Source organism: Schistocerca americana, chromosome 4, assembly GCF_021461395.2.
Source record: "Schistocerca americana isolate TAMUIC-IGC-003095 chromosome 4, iqSchAmer2.1, whole genome shotgun sequence".
NCBI lineage: Eukaryota > Metazoa > Arthropoda > Insecta > Orthoptera > Acrididae > Schistocerca > Schistocerca americana.
Window position 1 is genome coordinate 763,414,834 of NC_060122.1, and position 22,056 is coordinate 763,436,889.

Here is a 22,056-nt window from a genome sequence, read left to right on the forward strand (position 1 = left end):
TAATAATGCCGAATCTGAGTGTGTGTCTTTTCATGCCATTTATTTTTGATGTCTTTCCAAATCGGATCTTTATCTTGTTCATGAGCAATGTCTTTTAAAGATGTGGTGATGAAGTTTTCAAAGGCAACTTTCTGAATGTAAAGAATACTGAAATTTTTCTCGAGGTTGCCTTCTTTGTTACTTTTCTCAAGCCCAGCCGGTGCGCGTGACAGTGCGTCCGCAACAATGTTCTCCTTGCCGGGAATGTAGACTATTGTGAAGCGGAATTCTTGCAGAAACAATGCCCAACGTTTTAACCTGTCATGATTTAATTTTGAAGACATAAGAAATTGTAATGCACGATGATCACTGTATACTTTTATGTGCTTACCAGAAAGAAAGAAACGGAATTTGTTAAATGCCCAAACGATAGCTAAAGCTTCTAATTCAGTAACGGAATAATTTTTTTCAGATTTTGTTAGCACTCGCCTAGCAAAAGCAATGGTTTTCTGAACGGTAGTGTCATTTTCTATGGCTTCTTGAAATAAATGGGCACCAAGACCGACTTTAGAAGAATCCGTGCTAAGGCAGAAATCTTGTGGCAGATCTGGATGAGCTAGTATTGGCGCGTTAAGTAGCGATTCTTTCAAAGAATTGAATTCCAACTGTGCTTGTTCGTCCCAGTTCCAAATAGTATTTTTTCCAGTGAGAGAACAAAGTTTTGGTGTAACAAGAATTTGCATATTCAGAAAACGACGGTAAAAATTTACGAGACCTAGAAAACTGCGGACTTGTCTTTTTGTAGATGGAACTGGAATGGCTCTGATTGCTTCTAACTTTTCAGGATCCGGCTGAATGCCTTCAGAAGAAATAATATGTCCCAAAAACCTCACCTTTGACCTACCGAATTCAGACTTTTCCAAGTTAACTGTAATTCCAGATTCTGCAAAAATATGTAACACGCTGTTGAGGATGCGATTGTGTTGTTCCCATGAGGCTTCTGCTATCAGAATATCGTCTACATATAAGGTGATGTGACGTTTTAAGAATTCAGGTAATATGGAATTTAGTCCGCGAATGAATGCTGCTGAAGAAATGTTCAAACCAAAAGGAAGTTTCCGAAACTGATAACAAACGCCGAAACAAAGGAAAGCTGTGTATTTTCTACATTCTGGATGAAGTTCGATCTGATAAAAGCTGGATCTGAGATCAATGGAAGACAACACTTTTACACCATTAAAATTTTGAAGAAGTTCTTCCATCGTCTGCGGCCTGTCTGTTTCAGGAATAATGATAGTATTGATTTGTCTCGAATCTAAGACAAGCCTGATCGATCCATTTTTCTTCTCAACAACATGTAACGGATTGTTGTATGAGCTTACTGCAGGCTCAGTAATGCCCTCGTCAAGCATAGATTGTATTTCTGTTCTAACACGGTCCCTATAATGCGCCAGAATTACGTATGGTCTAACACAATATTTAGTATGCTCACGAACACGAAATTGGTATTGAAATCCCTTGATTGTTCCTGTTTTGTGAGTAAAAACTGTGGAATGTGCTTGTGAAATCTCAAAAAGGTCTTGCCTATCATCGTCATTACAATTCTCAATTGTTTGAATTTTATTCTGAATTAACTCATTAGTATCAAATGCGCCATCGATATCACCCCTGTCAGTACTTGCAGAGTGATTGTTAGTGTCAAGTTCCGTCGAAGATTCCGAACTGTTGTCTAACAGGAGGTAAAGCCGATTAATTTCTTCGTCATGGTTTGAGAGCCAATCTTCAAATTTCAAAGCTACTGACTTACCTTCTTTTTCTAAAGTTATTTCAGCATCGTGAAAGTTTAAGATTGCTTTGTATTCATTCAAAAAGTCTACTCCCAGTATAATTTCCGTCGACAATAATGGAACAATAAGAAAGTTCATAGAGAAGCTGTGGCTTTGACAAAAGAATTCTAAGTTGGTTTGTTGGCGTACATCTACACTTTTTCCAAAGATTGCACCTCGTAATTTAATCTTACGTAACGGAAGTGTGGGGCAATCGTTCGATTTGTTGCATTTGCTAAAGGCTGTTTCACTGATTACTGAAATGGGACTGCCAGAGTCAAGTACTACCGTAAATTTTACATCATTTACTGTAATGTGAATCACAGGATATGCAATGTTGTTATGTTTTACGTCGTGTTCTTGGAGTAAGATGTCCCTAATGTCTTCCATTTTTACGTAATTACTAGCTACGGCAGCTGCGTCGTTAGTTTCATACGTGCGTTTTGTGGCTGCCTGCGGTATGAGACATTGCCTATTGTCTCTTTGTTGGCGCGCGTCGTTATTGGGATTTGGGGACCTAATTTCTACAAATTCACAGTGACGAGAGGGCCCTGCCCTGTTTAAATCCCGCCAGTTCTGATTCAATTCAGGTCTGTCGTTACGATCACATCGTCTGTCGTCATGTTGGTAGTTCCTGTAGTTTCTTTCTTGTCGGTTAAGTGGTGGAGAATTTCTCCCTGAATCGTAACTGCGCGCTGGACCGTTGCGTCTAAAGTTATTCTGTCTCCCGTAATAATAATTATTTTGGTTCCCATATTGTCTGTTTCTCTGATTGTCTCTGTAATAGTCATTACCACGGAGAGGTGATCTTTCGCTGTAATTATTACTACTCTGCCAATGGTTGTCATACGGGTGCTGTCTGTTTTGGTCACGATTTACGTTATAAGAATAGCCTTGTCGTGTATTATTTCTGTCATCGCGGAATTGTGACAGATGTGACCTGTAATTGTTGTGCTCCTGTTCCCGCATTTCCCGATTGTCAGTGTCAATTTCCAGTTCTTGTAACAGTCCCTGAAAAGCCTCAATGTCTTCTTTGCAACGTCCTGCTAAAATAATATGTCGTAAATGTTCAGGTAATTTGATTAAGCAAATGCGGATGAGTTCTGAGGGGCTGTATGGGTTTGACAGGTACTGATTCTTGTGCAACATGTCTTCAAAATATTTCACAAGACTGGAGAATTCAGATTGTTCGAAATGTTTCATCATTATGATGCCATGTTTTACTCGGTCTTGTGTGGCTTGAGACCAATATACTGAGAGGAAGGCATGGTAAAATTCTCCTTCACTGTGGCAATCGTGAATGACCGATCACATTCTTACAGCTGGTTCATTCTCTAAATAGCCACACATGAATTCTAATCTGTGTTCTAACGACCAGTTGGGAGGAAAACAATGAGAGAATTGATGGAGCCATGCTTGTGGATGAATGTCGTTGCCAGAATTCTTAAATGTTTTGAATTTACGTGTAGTAATGAACAGCTTATAGTCAAAATCATCATGTCGGCAAGTCGCATGTCGGTCATTGTTACGTCGTTTCGGCGGTTCCATCTCAATATTCGGCGTACCTTGCCAACTTCTTTCACAATTTCCGAAGTGCCCTGTGTTGTTATTTTGTGTCTGTTCCGTATTTCTATGTCCCTCTTCCCGTACTGAAGCGCGAGTGTCCTCTGAAATATGTAATTCTTGTATTACTTGTGTCAAATGATCTTGTACTTCCCGGATTTCTCTTTTGTACTGTGTATCGATTTGATTTTGATTTTGTTTGAATTTTCTAATTTGTTCATACTCTTCTGTGTCAGTGAAGGCTACAGGTCTTGTGTCATTCAGATCATCATCTACCTTTGTAGATAAGTTAGTGACCTGATCCGAAAGTTCGGCTACTTTCTCCGATAGTGAACACATTTCCTCAGTGTGTTTTTCTGAACCAAGTTTCAGAGTGTCCATTTGTGTTGAAATCGAATCTACTGTGTCCTTCAAGTTTTCCTGAGTTTTTGCAAGTTGTGTAACCGAATCGGTAGATGCAACTGATTCAAATTTAGCTTGCAAGGTCTCATGATTTTCATGAACAGTAGTTTCCAGTTCTTTTATGGCTGCTTCGTGATTCTGTAGTGCATTTTCATGATGCGAAAAAATAGGTTGGAAATGCTCACAAATTTGTGTTTTTACGTCATTACAGACTTTTTGACATTTCGATTCAATGTGATGTAACTCAGTAGTTAAATCCTCACGTGTTTGTTCAAGAGTTTGCTCCAATGAGTCTAACTTTTTAAGATTTTGTTCCATTGAGTCTAACTTTTGAAGCTTTTGCTGTGTTTGTCCCATTTGTTGTATTAATTGTAATAACAATGCATTGGTGTCTGAAACATGTTCCTCAGTGCTTTTCGGCAGTGAATTTACACCGGAAACATTCACATTTTGACAAGCAGAAAATGTGTCTTGACTTATTTGAGAAAACTGTGAGGATCCAAAACCTGAATCTACAGTATTTGCGAGATCGTGTCGCGTCATTTCGGCTTCCTGAGGCGAGCTATTGCCGACCGATCGATCGATAATGCTTCCCTCTTCACTAATTGTTTCACTGTCCACGCCATTGTTTGCCGCCCGCTCCATTTCCCTATGCACAATTACCAAATTACTACTTTGAACATCAGTTAATTCATTACTCGGTGGCGCTAACATACTGCTTTCATTTTCACTGTCATTTCTCAGTTTACTTTGGAGCCTAGTATTACGTTTTTCACACACCATTATTGTCACAGTATTTCACACGACAACACAGAAAAACACAATTTGAAGATCAAAAATAAGAGAACACATTAAAATAGCACTGAAAATAATATCTAGTTAATTGCAGCTGCGAAATACTTGCTGCAAATCTACATGCATGCCACAACTGTTTTACTGTACAACAATGAAAGACTGCAACTACAAAGGAGATTCTCTCTACAGTTACGCGCTAGCAATAAACAAAATCTACACTAATTACACAAACTACAAGAAAAATCAGAAGATTTCAGTGAGGTATCCTGGCAGGGTCGCCATATGAAACGTCCCCTTTCAACAATTATACAAGACTGTGCTTAAACTGACACACAATATTTTTAGCGCAACACAATCTAACTTTCAAAAATCTCTACAAAAGAATGGCCCTGACTAACATTAAACTATACCTTTCACAAATCACTAAATCACTTACCTCACAATAATCTTCGTTTCTCCCACTACTGCAATACAGCAAGCGCCACTACTGCCAGCTAAATAAAAGATTCAAACTAAGGAAGGCACTAACTACTGATAGGGATAGTTAGCAAATGAAAGATATTAATAGAGAACAAATAATGTATTTACCTTGATATCATCATATATAAATATAGCAGTTCATGACAAATTTCAAAACTCCGCCATCTCTCTCCCCACATCCACCACTGCTGGCGGCTCACCTCCAACTGCGCAACGCTACGCGCTGTTCACATCCAGCTGCCGCTGCCCAACACTACAATGGCGAGTATTACAACAATGCAAAGCAGCCACAGACTGCACACAGCACAGCCAGTGATTTTCATACAGAGGTGGCGTTACCAATAAAAAAACCTAAACAGTCTACTTACAATTCTACATTAAATATAACAACATATAATTTCCACCAGCCGCCCCACAAATCGGTCTGATCACTTTTTTCACATGTTTGTTTGTATGTGGAAGTATCGTTAATGAATATTGTTCTTCAAAGTATTGTGGCTGTATGGCTATTCGACATAACGATCTCCTCTGTCCTGTTAATGTATAGGTTCAATCGTTTATAATAACCCTGCAATTATGCGTGAAACTAAGAAGCGATTCTAAATGGGATGACCACGTAAATCAGTATTACCGAAGGCTAAAAGAAGACTTAAATTAGCTAGACGTTTTCTAGAAAAGTGCATAGTAGCTAAAAAAAAATGACATTTAGCACGAAGTCTGTTCTTTCATCATTCTGCATTCTTATCGTCATGACAACGGGCACCACATGAATTACTTAATTGTAACGATGGTGCTCGCGAAAATTAAGTTAGAAATCTTTGTAAGAAAGGCCATGTTTTTCTCGGGGAACGCTTTTAGGTGTCTCTAATGACTGGTGTCCGAGGAAAACGATAAGACAATCCTGCTAGAAGAATTCTCGCATCGGGATCGCAGGAATAAATTAAAAGCGGAGTAGTACTCGTTTATATAGATAAGGAACAGCGAAGGGCCTATAGCACTGCCTTGGGGAACGCCAGAAATCACTTCCGTTTTACTCGATGACTTTCCGTCAGTTACTACGAACTGTGGGCTCCCTGACAGGAAATCACAAATCCAGTCACATAACTGAGACGATATTCCATAAGCACGCAAATTCTTGACGAGCCGCCTGTGTGGTACAGTGTCAGGAATATGGAATCGATCTGAAATCCCCTGTCAATAATACTCAACAAGTCATGTGAATAAAGAGCTAGTTGTGTTTCACAGGAACGATATTTCCTGAGCCCATGTCAACCGTGTGTCAATAGACCATTTTCTTCGAGGTAATTCGTAATGTTCGAACACAATATATGTTCTAAAATCCTGCTGCATATCGACGTTAACGATATGGGCCGGTAATTTAGTGGATTACTCCTACTACCTTTTTTAAATATTGGTGTGACCTGTGCAACTTTCCAGTCTTTGGGTATGGATATTTCGTCGAGCGAACGGTTGTATATGATTGTTAAGTATGGAGCTAATGCATCAGCATACTCCGAAAGGAACCTAATTTGTATACAGCCTGGACCAAAAGACTTGCTTTTATTAAGTAGTTTAAGTTGCTTCACAACTCCGAGGATATTTACTTCTACGTTACTCATGTTGACAGCTGTTCTTGATTCGAATTCTGGATTATTTACTTCCTATTCTTTTGCGAAGGCATTTCGGAAGACTGTGTTCAGTAACTCGGCTTTGGCAACACTGTCTTCGATAGTATCTCTATTGCTATCGCACAGAGAAGGTACTGATTGTTTCTTGCCACTGACATACTTCACATACGACCAGTATTTCTTTGGATATTCTGCCAGGTCTCGAGACAACGTTTCGTTGTGGAAACTGCTATAGGCATCTCGCATTGAAGTCCGCGCTAAATTTCGAGCTTCTGTAAAAGATCGCCAATCTTGGGAATTTTGCGTCTGTTGAAATTTGACATGTATGTTTCGTTGTTTCTGCAACAGGGTTGTAACCCGTTTTGTGTACCAAGGAGGATCAGCTCCGATCGCATATGCCTAATGAAATTTTACGGTGAGTAAGGCTATCCTCACGAAGAAAAATAAAGCCGGTTACTTGGAGAAAAGCCGGCCGGAGTGGCCGAGCGGTTCTAGGCGCTACAGTCTGGAACCGTGCGACCGCTACGGTCGCAGGTTCGAATACTGCCTCGGGCATGGATATGTGTGATGTCCTTAGGTTAGTTAGGTTTAAGTAGTTTTAAGTTCTAGGGGACTGATGACCTCAGATGTTAAGTCCCATAGTGCTCAGAGCCATTTTTTGAACCAAAAGACTTGTTTTTATTAAGTGATTTAAGTTGCTTCAGTACTTTGAGGATAAATATTACAAAGAAATCGAATGACGGTAAGAAGCTCTCCCTATTAGACGGTAGCATCGAAATTCCCGCTCATGGCAAAGATGCACCAAACATTGACACGAAATAACTTCAACATTTGCGATACAGACAAAATCGCATGTTAATTGCTCTGTCTGGTGAAATTTATTAGGAACTTGCAGCGTCTTTGCTTCGGCTTGTTTTACAGCTGCGATTCTGTTTACAGAAATACTGCAGTGCACGTTTTCACATTGACGGTAAAAAGGAAACAAATGAACACAAGACAGTGTTTCTCGTACATGACGCGCATGTGAAATGCTACGTGGCGTAAGTCTCTTTAAATGGGGCTGCTTCGCTGCCCACTCGTTAACAGCGACAAATGTGCAACAACATTCCCTGCAAATGCATGTGCGCAGCAGCGAACCGGCACGTGTCATCCGTCTGCTGGGGACATCCCATGTGTGCAGATTCCTGCAGCACAGCGGACCTGCGCCGGGCACGTGTGCCGATGCTGTTGCAGGAAGGGAAAACCTTGAACATCAAACGTCCAAAGCGTCCAATTACTGTTACTGGCTGAAACGAAAATCTAAAATACTAGATCCACTAACGCAAACTCTATTCCCATATTTATGCATACCAGGAGGAAGGGAACTGCATAGAATGTATATCTGTAAGGTAAGTAAAAGTCCAACCAGAAAATTTCAGTATTTTTTCATTCCTCTTGCACGAAAACGATTAGCATCTTTACCTATATCCCTTGCCTAAAGTGGTTATAACACTCTTTCGGCTTGTAGACTTCAATGGAATGGCAAAGTTATTTTGATTTCAGGTAGAAGTTGACAGCAACATCACAAGATATTAATTGCAATGCTTCTGCAGGAATGATAGGATGCAGTTGAATTCTACTACATTTATTGCTAGGTTTAGCCTTTTGACATGTTATGCGAGTCCTTACTACAGTAGCTAGCTTTCTATTCAAGTTTTGATAATAACAGTGCCGAGGCATTTTGGCTGCCCACTTTTCAGACCCGAAATGTCATCACACATAATGAGTAAACTAACCGAAACTTAAAAGACACTGCGAAGGGATGCAGACTTTCCACATACTAACTACGTCGCTTCCGCAGCTCGTGGTCTTGCGGTAGCGTTCTCGCATCCCGCCCAAGGGGTCCCGCGTTCGATTCCCGACGGGGTCAGGGACTTTTCCTGCCTCGAGAGGACTGGGTGTTGTTGTGTCGTCTTCATCATCATCATCATCACCATTCATTCCCATTATGTTCGGAGGAAGGCAATGGCAATCCACCTCCACTAGGACCTCGCCAAGTACGGCAGTGCGGGTTTCCCGCATCGCCCCCAACGCTCCTCAGAGTATGGGACATCATCGTCAACAACTACGTCGCTACTCTAGTAGAACAGTACATCAGTATACAGTTTGTACTTGGTTGGAACAACTGGATCATTGTCTTGAAGTAAAGTTTACTTAATTTTACTCCACTCAGGGTCATTATCTTGTAAATTTGTCATTTTCCTACATATGTTTAGGTATTGTTGTCGAAATGAGGAACTTTTCACTAGTAAGGCTTTGAAACTGGATTACTGCTCCGCTATTTCGTGTAGTTTAGTTAAGAGCATCTGCCACGATCTTGTCTTTTCCTTTTACATGGATTACTCCTAACCTTTCAATACCGAAGCTCATCTGTCAAGCCTCGCATGGAGTAGTTGTCACGAGGATAAAAAGTTTACAGGTAGGTGATCATCACAGTATACTTTAATTCGTTTGCCAATACACGAAACAGTTATTTCCAAAGCCCATTTTGCGGCAGATACTTGCAATAACCTCTCTCGCAGTTGGATAAAATCCACCTGGCAAAATCTGTCATTCTCATTTCCTGTTGACCGTCATTCTTACATACTTGAAGCAAGCAACCACCTAATAACGTTAGTGATCCATTAGCAGCCAAGGAAAAATCGTCATTCATATGTGGATGTTTGTTCATACGATTCTGCTCATTGTGACCACCAATACCATGGCTTATTCTTCTACAGTTGTTACCTTTCTCTACAAGTTCTGCTAATAACAGTGCCTAAGCATTTTGGCTGCCCGCTTTTCAGACCCGAAATGTCATCACACGTAATGAGTAAACCAACAGAAACTTAAAAGACACTGCGAAGGGGTGCAGACTTTCCACATACTAACTACGTCGCTACTCTAGTAGTGTAATACATCAGCATACAGTTTGTACTTGCTTGGAAGAACTGGATCATTGTCCTGAAATAAAGTTTACTTAATTTTACTCGACTCAAAGCCATTATCTTGTAAAATTGTCATTTTCCTGCACATGTTTAGGTATTGTTGTCGAAATGAGGAATTTTTAACTAGTACGACTTTGAAACTGGATTACTGCTCCTCTATTTCGTGTTTAGTTAGAGATTGTGGTAGTCTCGAAAGAGCATTTGCCACAACATTGTCTTTTCCTTTTACATGGATTACTCCTAAGTCATAACTTTTCAATACCAACGCTCGTCTCGCAAGCCGCGCATGGAGTAGTTGTCACGAGGATAAAAAGTTTACAGATAGGTTATCATCACAGTATACTTTAATTCGTTTGCCAATACACGAAACAGTTATTTCCAAAGCCCATGGATTACTCCTAAGTCATAACTTTTCAATGTCCGCCCCAGTAGCTGAGTGGTCAGCGTGACGAATTGCCGTCCTCTGGGCCCGGGTTCGATTCCCGGCTGGGTCGGAGATTTTCTCCGCTCAGGGACTGGGTGTTGTGTTGTGTTCATCATCATTTCATCCCCATCCGGCGTGCAGGTCGCCCAATGAGGCGCCGAATGTAATAAGACCTGCGATATGGCGGCCGGACCTGCCCCGCGAGGGGCCTCCCGGCCAATGACGCCAAACGCTCATCATCATCATCATAACTTTTCAACACCAACGCTCGTCTCGCAAGCCGCGCATGGAGTAGTTGTCACGAGGATAAAAAGTTTACAGATAGGTTATCATCACAGTATACTTTAATTCGTTTGCCAATACACGAAACAGTTATTTCCAAAGCCCATTTTGCGGCAGATACTTGAATAACCTCTCTCGCAGTTGGATAAAATCCAGCTGGCAAAATCTGTCATTCTGATTTCCTGTTGACCGTCATTCTTACATACTTGAAGCAAGCAACCACCTAATAAAGTTAGTGATCCATTAGCAGCCAAGGAAAAGTCGTCATTCATATGTGGATGATGCAAAACATCTGACTACTAAGGAAACTTTTATTTGTTCACACGCTTCTGCTCATTGTGGCGACCAATACTATGGCTTATTCTTCTTTAATAAACTCAATAAATGATCATTGTTCAAAATCTGACTAGGCGCAAATTTATGGAAAAACGAAGCGAGGCTCAGAAACGATTTTGGTTCTTTCTTGTTAGTGGTATGTGGGAAATACATGATAGTATCTAACTTCTTAGGATCTGGTTTTATTCCTAGTGGTGTTATAATACGACCCAAATACGTAATTTGATTCTTACCAAATTTAGATTTCATTAGGTTCGCGGTAACCCCATATTCCGCGAAATTCTCAAATACTCTTTTTAGTAATTCAGGGTGTTCTTCCACGCATCTGTGGCGATTAACAGATCATCTAAATAGAGAGTAACTCTGGCCCCAATACAGTATCCAGCATTGCGATGAAAACGCCTCCGCTCACGTTAACTAGAAACTGACAGGCTCCTACCAGAGAATATGAAGGCTGTGTACTTCCTAGATTTTTTCAAAAATGGTTCAAATGGCTCTGAGCACTATGGGACTTAACTTCTGAGGTCATCAGTGCCCTAGAACATAGAACTAATTAAACCTAACTAACCTAAAGACATCACACACATCCATGCCCGAGGCAGGATTCGAACCTGCGACGGTAGTGGTCGCGCGGTTCCAAACTGTAGTGTCTAGAACCGCTCGGCCACTGAGGACGGCCCTAGATTTTTTATCTAATATGATCTGCAAGTACGAGGATTTTAAGACCATGGATTTCTGTAATAGTCCCTCTAAGTTTTCCAATCGCCTCTACACAGATGCAATTATTTTGTTAATGCCCAGCGTATCCAGTACTAAGCGAATACTACCATCTGACTTGGTCGTGGCGAGTAACGGACTTCTGTACGATATTCTCCATGACCGAGCATGAAGAATTTGACAGGCCAGTGATCTGTGAACCTAACATTTTCCGACCTCTTTAGTCACTGCCTCTTGTTTGGACCAAGATACATGGTAAGAAGACTCACAGAAAATTCTATGGGGATAAACTTTCATACGGTGATCGTAACATTTTATAATTCCAGACTTACCGTCAGATACCTTCATATAATTATTCAACAGATTGCAAGCGGTCACTCACTTTAATCATAAATATCCGTCTGAGTGAAGCTATTAATTTATCGCCACAATAAAATGAAAGCAGTGAGCATTAGTGAAAGTCTGATTGAGAAAAGTGGCATATTTAAGTATTAAGTTTACAAAATACTGACAAGTTTTGTTAAACGTTTAGTAATTACAACAAGCTGATACATCTTACACAAAAATGACAAACACAGTTCAGACAAGGAATGATGCTTGATAGGCAATGCGTACACTCAGGTAGAAGCTATACAGATTTTATCCTGAATTAATCCATTTTACAACGAAATCTGACTTTATTTACATGTATCCACCGTGAGGCCCAATTCTATTGAAATGGAATCAACTACGATCAATTATACCACAAACTATCACTCACCTGCAAAGAGGGAGCTGTGAATATCATTTAACAGCCGTCCTCCGGTGTGGCAGTGCTTTACCCTTTCACCTTGAATCAGGTGGAAGAGGAAAACTTGCACTGTGGGCGAGGGGCGATCGCTTCGGCAGCTGTAATGTTCTGACATATCCACGAAAATATGCGAACTACGTGGTCTGCCGTTCTGATTATCAGAAAATGGGGAACTTCCCTATCAGAACCCTGAAATCCTAGCAGATTTCATTGTGAGGTGCACAGGTTCGCTGATCTGGCAAAACAAATTTGATTCACAGGCACGACTGCCCTTGCTGGAATTGTCAAACGTCAGACGGCCGACTCAAGACGAATAATTTCACCCTCGCGGCACATGATATGTCCGAGACGATAAGCAGTTCCATTGTCGGTACAGTTGGCGACTGCCAAAGGCTGTTACTCAATGCAAGATATGGACCACGAGTCTCATCCACCAGGGTAAGACCTGAAGTCCTACACAAGGGGAGGACCAGAAGACGAAGACTTCGAAGAATCGCCACCACTAAGCACCAAGCCTCATAGATTTTACTACCGCTGCCCAAGCCTTCGCTGTGATTCAGCCTTCCATAGAGACAAAGAATATGACAAATACTATCGAAGCATTTAGCAAATGTAGGCCAGTCATGTGTGCGGTGTTGTGACATGTGTCATCTATTAACCTTATTTCATAGTAACGCGTCTTCCCGTTCTTTCAGTACAACGGTGTAAATGGAGATAACACAAAATACACTACTGGCTATTAAAACTGCTACACCAAGAAGAAATGCAGATGATAAACGGGTATTCATTGGACAAATATATTATAATGGAATTGACATGTCATTACATTTTCAAGCAATTTCGGTGCATAGATCCTGAGAAATCTGTACTCAGAACAACCACCTCTGGCCGTAATAACGGCCTTGATACGCCTGGGCATTGAGTCAAACAGAACTTGGGACAGCTGCCCGTGCAGCTTCAACACGATGCCACAGTTCATCAATAGCGATTGGCGTATTGTGATGAGCCAGTTGCTCGCCCACCATTGACCAGACGTTTTCAATTGGTGAGAGATCTGGAGAATATGCTGGCCAGGGCAGCATTCGAATATTTTCTATATCCAGAAAGGCCCGTACAGGACCTGCAACATGCGGTCGTGCATTATCCTGCTGGAATGTAGGGTTTCACAGGGATCGAATGAAGGGTAGAACCACGGGTCGTAACACATCTGAAATTTAACGTCCATTGTTCAAAGTGCGGTCAGGGCGAACAAGAGGCGACCGAGACGTGTAACCAATGGCACTCCATACCATCACACCGGGTGATACGCCAGTATGACGATGACGAGTACACGCTTCCAATGTGCGTTCACCGCGATGTCGCCAAACACGGATGAGGCCATCATGATGCTGTAAACAGAACCTGAATTCATCCGAAAAAATGACGTTTTGCCATTCGTGCACCCAGGTTCGTCGTTGAGTACACCATCGCAGGCGCTCCTGTCTGTGATGCAGCGTCAAGGGTAACCGCAGCCATGGTGTCCGAGCTGATAGTCCATACTGCTGCAAACGTCGTCGAACTGTTCGTGCAGATGGTTGTTGTCTTGCAAACGTTCCCATCTGTTGACTCAGGGATCGAGACGTGGCTGCACGATCCGTGACAGCCATGCGGATAAGATGCCTGTCATCTCGACTGCTAGTGATACGAGGCCGTTGGGATCCAGCACGGCGTTCCGTATTACCCTCCTGAACTCACCGATTCAATATTCTGCTAACAGTCATTGGATCTCGACCAACGCGAGCGGCAGTGTCGCGATACGATAAACCGCAATCGCGATAGACTACGATCCGACCTTTATCAAAGTCGGAAACGTGATGGTTCGCATTTCTCCTCATTACACGAGGCATCACAACAACGTTTCACCAGACAACTGCCCGCCTCTCGTGGTCGTGCGGTAGCGTTCTCGCTTCCCACGCCCGGGTTCCCGGGTTCGATTCCCGGCGGGGTCAGGGATTTTCTCTGCCTCGTGATGGCTGGGTGTTGTGTGCTGTCCTTAGGTTAGTTAGGTTTAAGTAGTTCTAAGTTGTAGGGGACTTATGACCACAGCAATTGAGTCCCATAGTGCTCAGAGCCATTTGAACCATTTGAACCAGACAACTCTGGTCAACTGCTGTTTGTGTATGAGAAATCGGTTGGAATCTTTCGTCATGTCAGCACGTTATAGGTGTCGCCACCGGCGTCAACCTTGTGTGAATGCTCTCAAAAGGTAATCATTTGCATATCACAGCATCTTCTTCCTGTCGGTTAAATTTCGCGTCTGTAGCACGTCATCTTCGTGGTGTACCAATGTTAATGGCCAGTAGTGTAGATAACATTTAAATGGTACATGAAACATAGTCATACTTTACACAAATGACAAAGACAAAATAAAAACATGAGTCAGTTGCAAAAACTGGCTTGAATATTCGTGTATTTGTTATGTGTGATCCTGAATGTTTAGCTGAGATTGTCCTTGTTCCGCAGTACACGTCTGATAGTGGTGTTGTCTGTCATGATAAACGTAGTAGGAAAGAAAAGTGATAAATTACATTTAACCTAATAAAATAAATATAGCAAGGCAAACAGAAGTAAGAATAAAAAAGACACAGATGTATTTAAGTCTCCTACTGCTCCTTTCTCAAGGGTCTTTAGGGAGTCCAAAAATTTATTTCGCATTGTGTGTGTGTGTGTCGTATTGCGTTAAACTGGGGACCTAGAAAAGACGGAGAGCCTTTGTCCCGACATAACCCTCAGTGGTACACAACCCCACAACAGGCCACAGCAGTGCACCCACCTCACCACCGCCCCGCATCGAATCCAGGGTTATTGTGCTGTTCGCCCCTAGTGTTTACAAAAGCATATACATAGACAATCATAACAAAGATATGTGCTGTTTGTAGTTCAAACTGTACAACATGATTAATGCAAAAAATTCGGCTTACTGATTTCTTTCATTTAAACAATGACATTACTTAGGTGCTTTTTTTTTTTAAAAAAAAAGTGTAATACTTTACAGGTCTTTTTGATTTTAATAAACATAGAGAGTTAATTGCGTATCTAAAAGACGTTAAGTATTACTTTTCTAGTGGTGAAGTCGTGTTGCTGCTAAGCCAGCATAGCCTACACATTTATACTTCAAGCACTCTCACACCATGCAACACTTACATCTAATTTTATCCTATCGATTGCCAATTCCAGCTACCTGTAACCCCATCTAATTTACGCTAATCTGGATTTTGACACTCCTCCTGATGGGAGCTTGCTGGATGGTGTTGATGATGCGGCCATCTGGAGCAGAATCTGGGTCGAACACCGCTCACTGTCACTCGTTAATGGGCTGTCAGGATAAATTAGATTAGACTTTAGCAGGAATTCAACTTTTCCTCTGAAACTGACCTAAAACGCTCAAAAATCGATGTACAGATATCATACAGCTGCTCTAAAGAGATAAAATACCAATCTTATAATTTGTAATGCATTAGGATTTGTGATTGTCTTCATTTTTAACTGGTTCCATTCGCCATATATTTCCTAATCTAAAAACGTACTACACGTGACTCGCACTACAAGTGCTCACGCCATGTAATACAAAAACTTCGCCGATGACGCTCTTCTAATGCTGGCAATCCACAATCGAAATACCACAAGGCAAACATCTCGTACTAGTGGCGATAATCCATATACGAAAACCACAGTCGAAAAACTGCCAGTAGCGATAAAACATCGAACCATGGGCGATTATCACTAAGCGTAACCTCACTCGAAAATCACCAACATCGCTCCATTGGCGACAACCCTAATCGAAGCATAGCGAAAAGAAAGAAAGAAAAAAAAACACTCTTGAACGTCAACACTCATCTGGCTTGAATAACATGTATCCATCTCACAAGATACCCCCATCGGTATCTGTGATGTGATCAAAATCACGCTAAGAATCACTATCGGACAGCAAATCAACTTCTGTGGCACCACTATCGCCTCCTCTCTATGAGTGATGGAACAAACCGTACATTCGCCCCACTGGCAATGCACACAGTATCAACAGAAGAGACAAAATCACACTCCAAGATGAATTCTGAGAAGAACTGTGTCTCCAAGATTTGTGCAATTAGTTGTGAATCAAAAAGGCACTTTTCAAGCTGTTCGAACATTTACCTTTCCTGTGCTAAACAAACCAGTTTCTTGATAAACCAATAAGTTTCCGCAGAGAAATCGGCACATTCCTATCCACGAAATAATTTCCTATTTGTCAAAGATGAGGGGATACCAGTGCAACGGCCTTGCCACAGTGGTAACGCCGGTTCCCGTCAGATCACCGAAGTTAAGCGCTGTCTGGCTGGGCTAGCACTTGGGTTGGTGACCGTCCGGTCTGCCGCGCGCTGTTGGCAAGCGGGGTGCACTCAGCCCTTTTGAGGCAATCTGAGGAATTACTTGATTGAGAAGTAGCGGCTCCAGTCTCGGAAACTGACATACGGCCGGGAGAGCGGTGTGCTGACCACATGCCTCTCCATATCCGCATCCAGTGACGCGAGTGGGCCGAGGATCACACGGCGGCCGGTCGGTACCGTTGGGCCTCCATGGCCTATTCATGAGGAGTTTAGTTTAGTTTTAGAAAGGATACCATTATGTCTCGAATTTAAGTAAAATATCAAAGTGCAAATTCTGTACAGAAATATGCGAATGCCCAACTCATTGAACAGATGCCACAGGAGAAGGTCTTATCGGCTAACTACACCCATGCTCATAAATTAAGGATAATTGCGGAATGTGGTGCCACACAACGTGGCACTAGACAAAACTGGCGCTAATGGCATAGGCACATATGGGAACACACACGACTCAGATCTGTAAGTCCACAGTATTGGTGATAAGTTGAGAAAACCGTCCCGAAACACATGCGCTACAAAACGCCACTGTTCCCTGCGCATGTACCCCGACATCAATATGAGATATGATTACCGTGCACACAAACATAGGCCGCAAAACGGGTTGGCATACTCTGGATCAGGTGGTCCAGCAGCTGCTGGGGAATAGCCTCCCATTCTTGCACCAGTGTCTGTTGGAGCTCCTGAAGTGTCCTACGGGTGTAAAGACGTGAAGCGATACGTCGACCGAGAGCATCCCAGACGTGCTCGATGGGGTTTAGGTCTGGAGAAGAGGCAGGCCATTCCATTCACCAGATATCTTCTGTTTTACTCCTCCACGATGGCAGCATTGTGGGGCTGTGCGTTATCATCCATCAGGAGGAAGGCGGGACCCACTGCACCCCTAAAAAGGCGGACATACTGGTGCAAAATGACGTCCTGATACACCTGACCTGTTACAGTTCCTCTGTCAAAGACATGCACCAATCATAACCCCCCACCACACCATCAAACCATGACCTCCATACAGGTCCGTTTTAAGGACGTTAAAGGGTTGGTATCTGGTTTCTGGTTCACGACAGATCAAAACCTGGCGAGAATCATTCTTCAGACTACACCTGGACTCGCCCGTGAACGTACCCTGGGACCATTGTCCCAATGACTATGTACTGTGGTCTTGACACCATTATTTACGGGCTCTCCTGTGGCCAGGGATCAGTGGAGTGCACCTTGCAGATCTCTGGGTGAATAAACCATGTCTGTTCAGTAGTCTGTAGACTGTGTGTCTGGAGACAACCGTTCCGGTGGCTGCAGTAAGGTCCTGAGCAAGGGTACCTGCAGTACTCCGTAGCCGTCTGCAGGCACTGATGGTAAGATATCGGTCTTCTTGTGGTGTTGTACACTGTGGACGTCCCGTACTGCAGGGCCTGGACACGTTTCCTGTCTGCTGGAATCATTGCCATAATCTTGAGATCACACTTTGTCGAACGCGGAGGGTCCGTGCTACGACCTAAGTGAAACACTTGACCATTCTCCAGTCGCCCTAGTATTCTACCACTCATAACGTCATCAGTATGTGTTCTTTGAGCCATTTTCGACACACAGTCACCATTAGCATGTCTGAAACGTCTGCACACTTGCTGCACCATACTCCGACTGCACCAACACACCTCTGCGTATGTGGACTGCTGCCAGAGCCACGGTGCGACGACCGCAGGTCAAATGCACCGCCTGGCCATACCCCTAGGTGATTAAAACCGCAAAACAACCCACCAGAGCGTTGTTTCACCATGTATCAGCATTATGCTTAATTTATGAGTATGTGTGAATAATAACAATAATAAATCATCCAAAAGTGTAAGTGCAAACAAATAAAGAGCGGTACACTAAATGGCTACAAAAATGAATTGGAAACGAATGATTCTTAACAATATTTTAACGATATAATTGTGAAAGCTTTCCCGTGCCGATATAATGTGCGGCTTTGTTTTGGGCTGAGGCCACAGCGGCCGACTGTCAATTCCTACTCGGACTTCCGCTGCGGTTTGTGTCTGAGGGGTTAGACGCTCTGCTTTCCATTACGTTATTCTGGTGATCATGTTGCGGACTTCGCCTATCAGTCCCTGCTATCAGTCTGGCTGCATGGCCTGTTTAGAATTTTTCATTTCCTTCCTGCTTGCTTGAAAGTTACTGCCTTCCGTCCACCGTCTGCTTCTGTCATTCCACTGATGCTCAATGTTAAATCCTTGGCCTCGATAGTGGTTTCTCGTCGCCCTGTCGCTGTTAGTGTTCTGCCCCGTCATTGTTCTCATCAGAGGCGCTTCGCGAATTTCGTTCATTAACTCTCCTTCGGTCCCCAACATTTTGTTCTTTATTGACAAAGTCTAACTCTCGTAGAGCAGTTCTGAATAACTCTATTGTGTAATTAAATTTGCCAGTGAGCAGTTCCTACTACCTACAGGGAAGTTCACATAGCAGTGTCGCATTATTTCCTTGTCACTACGCAGTTGATCCAGATAACGATTTTTGTCGACAAGCTTCTCGGAATATTTTACCTTACTGGGGCACCCCGATTTTTCGTAATCCTTCGCTAACATAATCTCCTGTTTAATCCTTTCTCGAGCCTCCTGTAGCTGTAGGTCTTTAGGGCAGCCTCCCTTAATTCGCCATTGCTGCGGCGGTTTGCTGCAACGTTATGCATGTGCTTTGCTATTGAAACTTGTAGATATTCTCAGACAAATCCCAGCCTGTATATTAGTGCCCATGACTCTAGTAACACCCTACCAACTGAGCAATCCATAACTTGGGACTTAATAAATTGTGGTTCTCTTTATAAATCTGAAAATTTTGAACTGAGAGAAAATGTTGTAAGTCAAAATATTCATAATGCTGCATCCCTGAACTTCCTCTAAATTCTGTAAATTTGGGGCGCTTGCACTGAATATTTCGTGGGGTACCGATCTCCGAATGCTGTTGTACCCTCGTCTCGTGCCATACAGCCGCGCCACGAACCCCGAGTGATGCGCGAGCTACACGCACGCCGCTCGTCTTTCGTTCGTTGGAATTGTGGGCTGCAACGAACCTCCGGCGATCCACAGGAAACCCACGAACAGATAAGTATTCAGTTTGCAGCCTAGCTGTAAACATGCTTAGGCGACGGGAAAATCTCGGGATTATGGTGATGAGTGTTGCGGCATTATTAATGGGAAGTTTGTCGAAAAACAAAACGAAACGTCGACATTGGCGGCACACTGAACTTTATAAAAAATGAAATAATGCAGAACGTATGATGGATTTGAAGCCACAACAAATAAGTGCTCAATATAAAAATTTCTGTCGAATGCCACCTTCTGACGTTGAAAATCTACTGCAGAAGATTGGACCGCATATTTCGAAAGAGGACACTTATTTCCACACGGCCATTTCCACTCAAGGCAGGTGTGCATATATATATATATATATATATATATATATATATATATATATATATATATATATAAAATAAAGGCAAATAAAATCAATATGATTAATTGTTCCAGGTTAGCAATAACAATTTCTTACCATGGGAGATTCATTTACTAGCCTGGAGTATACTTTCAGGATTTCTAAGCAATCTATTGCACTAATTAATCACCGCTATTTAACTCTTTTAATTTTCAAAGTTGTTTTATCTTTCAAATATTTTTATACGTACAAAATTAAGCGCAAATTACGCAAAATCGTCAAAATCCATTAAACTAAAATTATGTCACACAAATTTCGAATACTGTTCTGAAGTTACTGATGTAGCAGGAGATGGTTGAGAAGAGATAGGTGTCAAGGAATCAGATGGTGATTGTACGGGAGCAGGCACTGGTTGCAAAGTGTGCGAAACGTATTGTTGAGAATGTGAGGGGTGATATACACTTTCTGGAGGGATTTGCCAGTTGGAAATTCTGAGCATTTGGAGTAGCCCAATCCAAAAACCCTTTATCGGCTTTCACAAGTACGTCAAACTCCAAATATTCTTGATGTCGAGCTCCAGGGTGGCGTGCGCCTGTGTATTTAATCTGGTGTTCTCCTGGCTATTTTATATTGATAGTGGTATTAAAAAGTCGATGTGTTTACGTGGCTTCTTTCTTGTTAAGTTCTAGCGGTAGATTTTATTATGAATCACACATCGATATATCTCAGGGACATGGAAGAACACAAAACTATCCAGGAACCAGGTTAAATATAGTTTACTTTTACCGTGAACTAAACGTCGTCGATTTACTTCTCTGATAGAAATTAATTACAGATAAAAAATATCTTTAATTACATTTTTTTTTTTTTTTTTTTTTAGTCATGGACCTATGAAAGTGACATGTACTCTCGTTGTATTTTAAAACTACTTTTTCGCAGCAAAAATGATTTCAGTGCTTCCTTTCTACAGCGATCAGAGATGCTAGGTTGATAGTTAATATAGACCGATTATTAAACTGCGGACTATCGGTGCTCTGCACTAGGAAGCGATTTAACAGTTACCTTGTCTCAGTACAGTTTCAAAATTAATCATTCAAGGTTAATTAAATTGATTTTCCACAAAACTGAATTGCTCTTTAAATAAAACTGAAACACTTTCTTAGTTATCTTTCACTCATATTACGTCTTCATAACATAGGCAGGGTTTTTTTCTGAAATTAAAGTTTTCGATGCTTTTGATGTCATATTTTTTCACAACTCAAGTTAGATGTCGCTCGCCGGCCGGTGTGGCCGAGCGGTTCTAGGCGCGTCAGTCAGGAACCGCACGACCGCTACGGTCGCAGGTTCGAATCCTGCCTCGGGCATCGATGTGTGTGATGTCCTTCGGTTAGTTAGGTTTAAGTAGTTCTAAGTTCTAGAGGACTGATGACCCCAGATGTTAAGTCCTTAAGTCCTATAGTGCTCAGAGTCATTTGAACCATTTTTTACTTGTCGCTCACACGAGCAAACGCTGAGCGATAATGAACACTCAATTAGGAAACAAGGTGATCGAACCAAAATAAAATGATCTGAACCAAGTGGGAGCGAGACACTATTGTGTCTGCCGGCCGAAGTGGCCGTGCGGTTAAAGGCGCTGCAGTCTGGAACCGCAAGACCGCTATGGTCGCAGGTTCGAATCCTGCCTCGGACATGGATGTTTGTGATGTCCTTAGGTTAGTTAGGTTTAACTAGTTCTAAGTTCTAGGGGACTAATGATCTCAGCAGTTGAGTCCCATAGTGCTCAGAGCCATTTGAACCATTTGAACTATTGTGTCTGTTACTTATAGAGTAATACAAACAAGGAGTATTTTTACTCCTTTACTCTCTTAGGATTATACTGTATTCTATTTTTTTTACAACTGATACCCAAATATTTCAAAAACACAAATTAAAGTTTATTTTTATTAAAATTACTGCTCAAGGGAGTCAAAGCGTGGCTACAGAACGCATTGAATGTGATGGCATGCAACTGAATACGAAAGAGTTTCTCGTGGACCTTATCG